The following is a 12,767-nucleotide window of genomic DNA, read 5'->3' on the forward strand; positions in this document are numbered from 1 at the left end:
AAGTCCAAAAATGAATGGTGGTCCCTTTATCTGGCAAAAGTGAAGCACTGCCATAGCCCACTATGTATGTCAGACTGCTTAACTTCATTGATCTGCTAACCTAAGACGCGGCGTGACGTATGCAAAAACAGGGCTCTGTTTCAGTCCTCGGACAAGCCCTCATGTGTGTGATGGCAGCAGACTGTGGCCCAAAGTCTGAGAAGTTCAGTAGCCGAAGAGTTATTCTGCATGTGCTCTAGCGGGTTGGGTGGGGTTAAAGAGAAGGGCGAATAGGTGGGCTGGACCCAGCTACTTTAGGTAGATGAATCCTCCAAGCTCTACTTAACCTGGAATGTATGGTTCTCAACCCACGAATCCAGTGTAAATGTAATGTATGTTAGTATTGTCTCTGCAAAGTATCTGTACAGTGACCTTCGTCACGCACTGGTTTTTAAGTAATTCAATGTCGACCAAGGTTATAATAATGCATCCCTTTACACACTGGTCTCATAGTACTGACACATCTTAGTAGCAACACCCCCTCATTTGACATGCACCATGCGCTGATCCCACTATATTGAAAGATTCAGAGAGTGCTCAGCATGCACTCTATCTTGATCTGCATCATAATCTGTTGTCAATTTCCTCAAATATCCTGTTTGCACTAACTTGTTCTCCAAAAACGTAATTATTATTTCTTTAGTGTTCATTTTTGGCTCCAGAGGCTTTGTGTAGGTCCCAAAGTTTGATAACCCCAGCCTCGTGATAAATCAAGTCAAGTCACTTATACCAGACACAGTTCAAAGCCAAAACTATGAAGGTTTGGTAAAAATTCAAAAATCACTAAAGAAGGCAAATATATTTATAAGTCATTTCAAATCAAAATGTCATTATATACTCAAAATAAAAATAAATGGCAATCAGCAGGAGAATCAATAATTATTTAGTTAAATGGCCAGAATCAGGTGCAGTGTAACACAATGCAGCAAACTAACATGGAGTCTGCCTCGAAAGGGAGCAGGGAAGAGTTTTGACTCGCCTCTCAAAAACATCATGTCATATACGTTTTCAAACAAAGAAATCACACAGTTGGCATGGTGTCAAACAAATGATACATTACAATATCCAATGGTAAAACAGAAAGCATATTACCCGCAAAATGACTTTTGCTTTAATGCTAATGCATAATCCTGGAGCATGCAGTGAAATAGGAAATAAATGCACGCTTAAAATTGCATACACAACCTACACCAGAGGAAGAGGCCTGGGAAGATGCCCTTGAGTTCTGCTCCTTTCTAAAGGAACATTAGAAGCAGGAAGAAGAATACATTTTAAGATACAAAGAAAACACGTTTGTAAAACTGCTTAAATTAAGAGAACTGTACAACATTTTTAAACCTGCAGAAGGACATCTTTTTAACTTGACCTGCACATATAAGAAACCATGTTCATTTTAAAATGCACAGTGCAAGTGGATTAAAGGCCTAGTTAAGTCAACTTTAAAAGCATTGTTATGTGTAATGAAGCTCAAATATGTGATTTATGACTGATTTGTGTTCACTAAACATGTTCATTTTATTAATTCTTAATTCACTTCTACAATTCACAAGTTTCAGCGACGTATCTCTCTACTCTCTACTGAACTAAAGATTCTACATATGGCTTAGTATTGAGACATTCACAGGGCTCACAAAATGTATCGAATAGGCCGCATTATAACGCATGCGTTTAGAACGCATGCCAATACAACGCGGTCATTACAACGACTGCGTTGTTACTTTGCATACCATTACAACGCAAGTCATTACAACGACTTGCTGTAGGGGGGTCGCTGGATGTTGGAATAGTATAATTTACTATTCCAACTCCAGTCTGTGCAACAGTAGGGACGTTGTTGGATTTAAAGTCCAAAACCTTCTGCACCCGATAGCAAGTCGTTGTAACGGCTTGTGTTGTAATGGCATGTGATGTAACAACACGCTCGTTGTAATGACTGCGTTGTAATGGCATGCGTTGTGTCGCATGCAGTGAAAGTGATGTTTCCCAATGTACCTCCTTACCAATGTACACTATGCATTAATATCTAATGGTAAACAACGTTTATGACAACACTTTTTTCACGCATGGAATCACAACGCGTTGTTACAGCGACCGGGATGTGATTCCGCATACCATTACTCCACAAGTCAGAACAACGACTTGCAGAGGGGGGGGGGTTGAATTTAAAATCCAACACCTCCCCTAGTGTCCGCACAGACTGGAGTTGGAAAGAATAGTAAATTATACTATTCCAACACCCAGCGCCCCCCCTCCGCAAGTCGTTGTTCCGACTTGCGGAGTAATGGCATGCGGAATAACAACGCAGTCATTGTAACGACCGCGTTGTGATTCCATGCGGGAAAAAAGACTGTGGGAAAAATACCTATATTCATATCTAATTCTTGAGATATTTGCAAGGTGCTCACAAGGCACCATTATACTGACCTACTCCAAACACTGATATCCTATTACTTATATTTACGCATGATGTATGTCAATGCTCACCTCACCCTGCTCTAGTGGTCTACTGCTGAGACATCTTGTGAACTCTCACAATTCCCTGTATTTTAGCTTATGCCAAGCACGGGTATTCCACTCCTTTCACATTTGCTTAGTTCTGATTTGTAACTTGCTAGGTTGTCCCAATACAGAGTCCACAAGATTTCACAAACATACACCATGCAATGATATCCCTCTGCTGGGATCTTCACTGGGCTGGATCTGCTCTCTGCACTAATATCCCAGTCCTGAGTCATATAAAGGGCATTCATGAAACACCTCTATCCTGATGTACTACTATTCCAGTACTGAGAGTATACAATAAGCTGGCAGTAGCTCAATGAGTTGAACACATATTGCAGGCCACTGTGTAACCTGCAGGCTTCAGGGGAATCTTAATAGACCAACTCAGGGGCTACAGAGTACCCACTAAGATCTCTGTGTAACCTGAAAGTCAATGTCTAATGCACGAATAAGGCTGCTTGGAGCATTTGTACCCCTGCTGCAGGTTGCCTTAGTAGGCCATGGGCTCTTCCAATAAGGAATTAATGGTCCTCATTGTGGGGTCATGTGTTCACTGTGTTTACGGTGCAATCTGCAATCTGTTGCCCTTGCCCCTACCGACCATGATCAAGGGCTCAATCTTCTGGCTTGGGGCCCCCAAGCATGGTGCCCTCTGTTTGTGCACTTCTATGCACACTCTTTCCCAGGGTTAATTGCCTTCACAATGGCAGCCCCTGTCTAGGCGGGTCTAGTGCCCATGCTTAAACTTGGGCTAGTGTTCCATCTAGTCTCTTCAGCATTCTCAATTCCCACACATTCCAGTTCCCAATGTGGCACCCAGGGCCTCCACCTGACCTCTTCCCTTTGATGTATTATTTTTCCACCATGCCACATCCATCCACTTCTCGAAGGGCCAGGGACCACAAGTATAGAGCTGTGCTCCTCCCATAAATCTTGGAGTCAACTTGGGGCTTTTAATGTCTCTGTGTTCAGACTCACTGGGGCAGTGGTGCGAGAACAATTTTCAGAGTAGGAGTGCTGACATCAATCTTACATCTCTGAAGCCAAAGGGATTGGGGAAAATCCAAGCAGCACACAAAGAACAAGTACAGCGAGAGGTCCACACCTTTCAGCAGGAGAGAGGTAAGAGTGTATTATGTAGCCAGTGGTGCATTTTGGAGCACCCTACGCTAATACATCACTAAAGCATGGGGTGATTGCACACCCACAGACAGCACATTTTCCATTGAAATGGTTACAAAACACACACTGACATGCAGTTTTACTGAGAAAATTATATAGTACTCAAACAATAATGGATGGAAAACGGATTTCAGCCAATATTTATCATTTGCGCATCACCAAGTGTCTTGATTTGTTTGGATCCTATTGTAATCTTTGATTACATCTCACTTCCCAATTACAAGAAAAATGTGTTCATTCATCCTTTCCTGGTGGCTTATATTTTGAAATATTTGTACAATTTATTTATAGCAATTTAAATGTACCTATAACCATGGAACATACATGTGACTATTGTTCAATGGCATGCGATTTCTCTTTCTTTTAGTTTAAACCATAACAAAAAGAAATAGCCCACAAAACTGGTCTGTATAAATTGTGTGCATGCCTTTTACAAAAATTATATATGAAGTCTGATAAATATTGCTACAACTAGCTAGTTTAGTACTTTGGAATTGGTTGATTTTTTTTTATTTTAAGACTTATATCGAGCAAAACGAATCATCCTCAAGGGGATCTCTCGGCGCTCGGGATTAGCACAGTATATGGTCTTGAAGAAAGTCGACTGACCCACAGGGCATTTCAACGGCTGAAACATGTCGACCTCAGATGTATATGGTCATTACTCCCCTACGACATTGCATTCTTTTTAATCTTGCCAAACCAACCATTAAAAATGATATTAAGATCTAGCATGCAATTTTAAAATATATACAATCCCTTAACGAATAGCTCAAACTTGTCACACCTGCCCACCCATACTAAGTGAGCAGGACGTGGGTCCGATGATGAATGTGATACCTGTGGGGAAGGACCCAACAATATATCCTATGAGGTTTAGGGATTTCACTGGATTAATTAATCTTACACTTTTATGAAATATTAGATGGGCCCACAATAATCTTGAAGACAATAACAGGTTTGAAGTAGCAAGGTAACCTTCTCTAGTTATATTGTCACCAGCATAGGGAGGCTGAGAATTCTAACCTTACTTACCCTTCTCACTCCTCCAAAGTGTTTATTCTTCACCATGAAACCTAACCATAACTTAACCCAGCAGTAGCTATTATTCTGACCTTGACCCTAACCTAATAGCAAACCATCACCTTCAGCCTAATCTAAAACCAGCCACTTGCCAAACCCTAATCAAAGCCCTAACCTTAATTCTACCCTTTTGCCTAAATCTAACTCAGACATTTAGCCTAATCCTAGTGACAGAGAACTTTCTCTGTGACATATTTGTGCACCAAGGTTGTTTTACGAGTACTTGTTTTTGGAATTAGGGATTTACAGTGAGCCCTGCCTTTGATGTTAGAGAGGTACAAATATATTTCCAGATGTACGTTACACTAATGTCTGGAAAACTCTTTTGTAAAGCCCCCCCAAAGTTGTACTTCACGTAGGGCCATATGTAAGTAGCCCAAATGCTGAAATTCACAGAATTTCAGCGTTTGCGATCGCAATTTGGGCAGTGTGCTGTGTAGCACACAAACACCTACACGCAAATTAAGGAATCGCAAAATTTGCGATTCCTTATTTTGCTATTGCATTTAAGGTATCCCAAATTGCTATTCCTTAAATGCAATGTAGGAAGCACCCAAGTTGTGCGAATTTGGCTTAAGGAATCGCAAATTACCACCAACTTCAGGTTGGTGGTAATTTGCGATTTCTTTGAAAAATTCACTTTTTTGCATTTTTTTAATTGCCATGTGGCACACATACATGCCCTTAGGGCATGTTTGTGTGCCACATCTACACACATGTTTATTTCAGGGGTGCAAAAGGGTGTCCTTTTGACACCCCAGGACCCTTGAAATTGCATTCTCAATTTGTGATTCTCTAATTGAGAATCGCAAATTGAGAATGTCTTCCCTTTCATTCCTATGGGCCTTCTAGCCCATAGGAATGAATTGGAAGGTATTCTTTATTTGCGAATCTCTATTTGCGATTCGCAAATAAGGAATAAGCGGGATTCGCACAATATTTTGCCAATCCTACCTACATTGCGTTTTGCGATTCTCTAATTGCAATTCCCTAAAAATCGAAATTTGAGGATCGCAAAACACACATTACCTACATATGGCTCACCCTCTTTACTACCAGTGCAAATTACTTTGTTCAGGCACAAAATATTGTTAAAGGTGCTGTTTTCATAATTCTCGTAAACATGCCACACTTGTTTTATTTAAAGATACATATTTTACATACTATACAGAGCTTCAATATTGAGGCACAGAAAGTAATGTGGGAATACTCTTATCTGAAATATGCGTAATTTAAATCACTAAGTAGAATAAGTTGTGGTTTAACTTGCTTGAGTAGGGTGAGAGTAACTGTGATGCGGTGGTAAGTGTGATGCAGTGGCAGTGGCTGTTCCAAAGAATGAAAAACCTTGAAAAAATGGAACGTGAGAGGACTGGTCTAGACTCATTCAGATGTTGTGCCAGACTACAAAGATGGAGGCAGACATTCAGAAAAGTATTAAAATGCACAATTTTGAAAATCTAGAACTGAAGACCGAAAAACTGTGTCTTTGTAATTGGTATTATTAGCTGTAGATATAGATATAGATTACCTACTGGCGGTTGTCAGTAGGTAGCTTTAGTTAGGAGATAGTTTCCATAGGAAAAGCGTATTTTGATTTGCCAATATCTTTGGCGTTGTTTGACAAATCTCTGCGAACTTTTCAAAACGAATGGTGCCGTCAGGTCAGCTGCTGGGTTGAAAGTTCTGGGTGATTCGTCAAGCAGGGCAGAGAAAAAAGGCAGTCCTAAAACACATTTTCTCTATGTTAATTTCCTTAGGAAACTTTAGACACGGCTACAGCCCGAACTGCAGGACAGAATTACACCAAATTTGGCAAAAAGGTATCTCTTGGTTCAGAAAGCACTCTCTTTGTTAAATGGTGTAAATCCGTTCAGTAGTTCCTGAGAAATGTAAACATTTCTCAGATATACAGCTGGGGACGCGTAGGACCTGCTGACCGTACCGATCTCATGCCTGCAATCTGATTGGCTTCCAACACTTCAAACCAGGAAGTGTTGACAGCCCTCTTGTGACTCGGTTCAAACGAGTCACAAGAAAAAATGTTAAAGAAAGTGAAAAAACAAGAAAAGGGGTCATGGTAGAAACACCCTGACCCTCCAGGCATGCTCAGAGTGTCCCACAGGGACCCCCAGGGACCCAAAAAGCTTTTCTCTTTTAAAACAAATTTTCGGATTCTTGGTGGATCTGCAAATCTGGGAGAATTTCTTTTTTTAAAACAAAGCCCAGGCTTCCGAGCTTCATTTCCTTTAAGCCACCAGGCGGGCCAGGTCCCAGGGGCAATGATAAAATGAGATGCAGGGGCCCACATGGGCCTCCACAGCCCCAGGGACCACCACCTCCTGGGGCTAACACATCCAATTCGGGGGGCTATGAGGCCCCCATGCAGCCCCAGGGACTGCCACTTCCCCAGGGCTTTATTGTCAAAAATACCATGGGGGAGCCTTGACCACCCACGCAGCCCAGAGACCGCCACCTCCCCGGGCAATGAAGATTATAATGCGTGGGGGAGCTCCTGCCCCCCCACGCTGCCCCGGGGACTGCCACCTCCCAAGGGATATGTTTAGAATAATGTGTGGGGGCTCAACCCCCCCACACACAACCATCATCTCCCGAAGTCTACTGTCCAAATTGCCATAAATTATGGTCGTGGGGACCACCAACCCCCAGGGCCGGCTCGAGCAATGTCCCGCGGTGTCCACCCCGGGGACATTGCGTTTTGCTATGGGATGGCAGGAGCACTGCTCCCGCCATCCCATAGCAAACAGTGTGCCCGCTTTGAACAAGCAAGAGCACTTTTCTCTTGCTTGTTCAAAGCAAGCACTTTGTTTTTTACCCCCTGGGAGCTACTCTTAGCGCTTTACAGGAAGATATGGCCATAAACAGAACAGGTTTAACATCAATCAGTTACGGATTGAGTAGTAGGGGACAAGGTGCAGGATACATGAGGGAGATAAGGGCATGTATTTACAGGCTACATATCCAAATACTCATGACACAATAACATATTACAGATTACATTTACAAATGTTCCAGACAAGGCTCGAAGTTTCTGATGGGGTAACTAGATAATCCGAAGGAAGGCAAAAGACGGCCATAGATCTGGGCCATGGTGATGGTGGAGGCCAGGTTTAAGCTAGAAATTTACCCATAAGGAAGGTTTTGGCCTCCATTTTGAAGCGAGTCAGAGATGGGATTCTTCTGATGTCAGGTGGGAGAGAGTTCCATATTGTTCGAGCAGCCCCAGAGAAAGCCCGAATGTATGGTTTTTTTTCAAAAGCACGCAGGTTGGAGCAGGAGGTCTCTGGCAGATCGGGTGTTTCTGATTCCTCTGGAGATCACTAGTTTCTGCACCAGATATGCAGGGGATTTAGAGTATATAGCTCTGTGTGTGATGCAAGCTACTTTGAGCTGTATTCTTGCCTCCAGGGGCAGCCAGTTGAGAGATTTCAGGTCTGGGGACATATGGTTGTATTTCCTCATGCCAGTGAGTAGTCTGGTGGCCGCATTTAGGCAGGCTCTTAGAGAAGCCAGGGAGATCTTGGGTAACCCCGAGAGGGTAGAACAGTCATATTCCAATCTGGAGATGACAAGTGCTTGGACTGCCATTTTTTGGTCTGGAGCATCAAGGAAGGGTTTCAATTTCCTAAGGTAGCACAGGTGGAATCTGGCTGATTTGGCCATCGAATTGATATGGTCCCACATGTTCAGGTTGCTGTCAACGGTGATTCCCAAGGAGTTGGCCGAGTCCACGATGTTTGGTGGGCAGTTTAAGGCTGTGGTAGTCTTGATCCATGATTGAATCTCAAGGTTGGTATTGGGCGGGGAGATCAGGAGAAATTCTGTTTTTTCATTGCGTTGAGTTTGAATGTGAGCCATTGGACAGTGAGTTTCAGGGCTTCGTTCAGGGAGAGAATCTCTTCGAGAGATGAGGTTTTGATGTAGATCTGAGTGTCATCAGCGTACATATGATAGGAGATATTAGCAGTGCGTAATACCTAGGGTAAGCGGTTCCAGGTAGAGATTGAAGAGGGTGAGGGACAGGGTTGATCCTTGAGGGACTCCAACCATGACAGGGGATGGTGCCGATAGGTTGCCGTTGATAAGGAATATCTGTGACCGGTTTTGGAGGAAGGACCTAAACCATTCTAGAACAGTGCCATCCAATCCCATCCTGAGTTTGAGGCGTTCAAGTAGTTTTTCATGGTTGACAGTGTCGAAGGCCGAAGATAGGTCCAGGAGGATTAAGAGACAGGTTTTGCCTTGGTCAAGGGCTTGCAGAGCATCATCAACGATGTGAAGCATAGTGGTTTTGGTGCTGTGTCCTGGTCTAAATCCGGATTGGAAGTCATCAAGCAGGTGAGAGTTGTTGATGTGTTGACTTAGCTGCTGCTGTACACATTTCGCCATCACTTTGGCTAAGAGCGGGATGTTGGAGATTGGTCTGAAGTTGTCAGGGGAGGCTGGATCCAGTGACGTTTTTTTCAGAATGGGGAGGACTTGGCTGGCTTTTAGAGCATCTTGCATCATTCCCTGCCGGAGAGAGGCATTAATTATTGTAGTCCAGCTAGGAATAATGGATTGAGTGACGGCTACTAGGCAGTTGGAAGGGAGCGGGTCATTAAAATGTTTATTAGGTTTTAAGGTAGATAGGATCTTAGCAACTGAGTTTTCATCAAGGCTTTTAAGTCAGTCCAGTCAGCATGGTTTTTGGGTGGAGCTTTTAGGGGCAACGTGGCTGGAGGAGGCGTGTCAAGAAGTGTTTGAGGGTATGTGATGGAACTGAGTTTGTTTCCAAGAGCTGAGATTTTGTCACCGAAGAAAGTGGAGAATTCCTCTGAGGAAATAAGAGACTTGGGGGATTCTTTTGAGGTTTTGGCCAGTTTATTAGATTGGTGTTTGACCAGTTCGAAGAGCTTGTGAGGTCTGATCTTGGCCTTCTATAGTTCTGTTGTGAAGAATTATTTTTTAGACTTGAGTATGTTTCTGTTGTAGACATTTCTGGCCTGGCGCAGGAGTTTTAAATGAGCGGAAGAGGGGTGCTGCTTCTAGGATCTTTCAGCTTGCTGGAGGGCTCTCCTCTCATTGTTGAGGGATCCCGTGAACCAGGGGGTTCTGTCTTTGATTTGGGTTCTTTTCAGTTTTAGTGGGGCTAGATCGTCCAGGATGTTTGATATAGTCGCAGAGTAGTGATCGCTGAGGCCACTGACCGTTTTGATATGCGAGAGGGGGGGTCGGATTTGCAGCAGGCCTCCAGTTCACTACGATCCAGATTCTTGGTGTCTCTGATCCAGCGTTTAGGGATCACCGGTTGCGGTCCCCTTGTCTTGTGGGTGCCTGGTAGAAGTAAGGTGATGGTGTGGTGGTCAGACCAGTCGCATGGGTCTATAGAGATAAGTTTGACTGTTGATTCTTTGGAGATGATCCAGTCAGGAGTGGCCTCTTTTGAGTGAGTTGGTAGTGAGCAGGCTTGGGTCAGGGCTTGATCGGCCAGGAGGTCTTTGATGGTGTTGACATGTGAATCCTGAGGGTCGTTCCAGTGCAAGTTAAAGTCACCCAGGAAAATATCTTTGGCATTGTTAGAACTCTTGGCTGTAATGATTTCCATGATGTGGTCAGTGAAGGAGTTGTTCATTTCTGGGGGCTGGTAAAAGATGTGCAGGTTGCAAAATTGGGTGGAGTTGCTATGATTAGCGAGGGCAAGGTATTCGCAGGATTCGGTGGTGTCTGCCAGAAGTTCCGTCACAAGAAGGTTAGAGCGGTAGATGCAGGCAATGTCTCCTCTTTTCTTGTTAGATTGTCTGTCCAGCCTTGCGATGTTGTAGTTAGAAGGGACTTGGAGGTCCAGGCATGGGGATGAGGGTCGTTGAGTCATGATTCTGTAAGGATCGTTAAGTCAACATTTTTGTAAAGGATGAGATCAGTAATATCCGCTGCGTGCTTAGCTGCCGATCGGCAATTGATTAAAAGACCAGACAGAGAAGATTTGGAAGGAGTTTTGAGAGTCTGGGCGGACAGGTAAACAGGCACTAGATTACTCTTGACCACAAGAAATTGTCAGAGGCGACGCCCCCTTTCTCCACCATTCTGCAAATGTACCTCCCGGCGCACTAATAGTTGGGGGATAAAGTCACCTTGGCTCCAAAGGGACCTTGGGGCAAGAAGCCCTTCTGGTACATCGTGTGAGCATTACGCAGCAGAATTCCTGAGAGATGGTCAGAGGCCCAGCTCCCTTTCTCCACCACTTTTTAAACGTGACTGCTAGTTAAAAAACCTTTGAAATTCAATAAAAAAAAAGGTTACAGGGACGTTATAGTTAGGAATTAGCATTTTAAAAACCTTAGAAACTCACTGAAAAAAACTCAGGTTTCAGGGACATTATAGACAGGAATTAACATTTAAAAAACCTTAGAAATTCACAGAAATAAACTCAGGTTACTGAAACGTTATAGTTAGGCTGACATTTCACTGGTACAAAACCTGTGAAATTCAGCTGTTATGGTTAGCTGAGCTAACTATAACATGCACCCCCACAATGCACTGCTGATGACGTCACATATTACATCACATATGACATGGTCAGTGTCACCCATAGTGTCCTGCTGCTACTCCACAGTTTTGGGGCCTCCGATAGGCATGCAATATTGCGTTGGGCCGTTTTCAGTGGGTTCACCGCCATAAAAGGGCCGGCAGAAAGGACCATCGTAATCCCAATGGCAGTGCCCGGTAGGGACTATGGGCCCCTCCACTGCACCGGCGGGCTCAAGGACCCCATTGGATGTGTGTCGGTCTGTCTTTCTGACCTGCAGCACACCACCCGTGGGCGGTGATTCAGTCAGGCAGTGAGACCGGCACCAACAGGCTGTCTGTGGCGGTCTAACCGTCATCGTAATCCCCCTAGTTGCATGGTGGAGGAATAAAAATCTGACACCTGTTTGCTTGATGATTTTCATCATTTGGAAATACTTGTCCTCAGTCTGCCAACTACACTCCAGGGGTCTTGTTCTGGTGTACAAGTCAATTTTACAGGTGCTAGAGAGATGTTTAGAGTGACACATGGGCATGCTCGTTGTGACATCAAAGCAGTGCACACTCACTGTTCCAGGTAGGGTTATGTCTTATCAGTGGGTGCTTTTACTGAACTTTGGTGTTCTTTTTAACTACAATCTCATGAACTGGTTTTAATTTATGTGATCCGGATATGACCTTACAGTCTGTTCCTATTGCATTCTTTATATTTTGTAATGTTTTATGGGTGATGAAATATCTAAAATTAACATGATGATGACTTTCCACATTGTGTTACTGTTTGACTACTCCTGAGATTAATGCTCATGTACACGCGCGAATCTCCACTTCAGTCTTGTGACAAGAGGAGGGAAAGATGTATTTCCAATCAACCTTTTCCTAGAATGCAAGATGAGTTTTCTGGAGTGAAAGACTGGCGCGAAGACAGATGTCATTTTCAAAAATGGCTTCAATTCCGGAGAATGGTGGCCACTCGGAAATTGGCATAAATTGTCGGGAATCATTAAACAACGGGGCTCACTGCAGGCAGCTGCTGATTACTGTTCGTCTTCCAAGCTTCTGCCACTACTGGCTGCTTTTCATTCCAGGAATGATGCACTGATCTGCTAATGCATCAGTCACTAGCTCTCAGTGGCAAGAGCTTTCACTCAATGGCCTGCATGTGGCGCAAATTTAAAGGGAACGTGCAATGCTGGACTCTGCACAGAGACCGCATTCAGCAGTCATTTCAAAAGTAATCCCTCATTCCCCAAATCTGCTAAGTAATAAAGTAATTTCCAAGCAAGTTATGCTGACGTGGCATGTATGAAATCATCTTTTTATTCTGATTGCTTCTTCAGTAGCCTTTTTCAAATGTTGAAGAAGAAGCAATGTTTGATTCTTACAAGAAGTCAGGTATCTGCACACACAAGTTTCCAACCTCACATGGGTAC

This window comes from Lissotriton helveticus, chromosome 8 (assembly GCF_964261635.1).
Source record: "Lissotriton helveticus chromosome 8, aLisHel1.1, whole genome shotgun sequence".
NCBI lineage: Eukaryota > Metazoa > Chordata > Amphibia > Caudata > Salamandridae > Lissotriton > Lissotriton helveticus.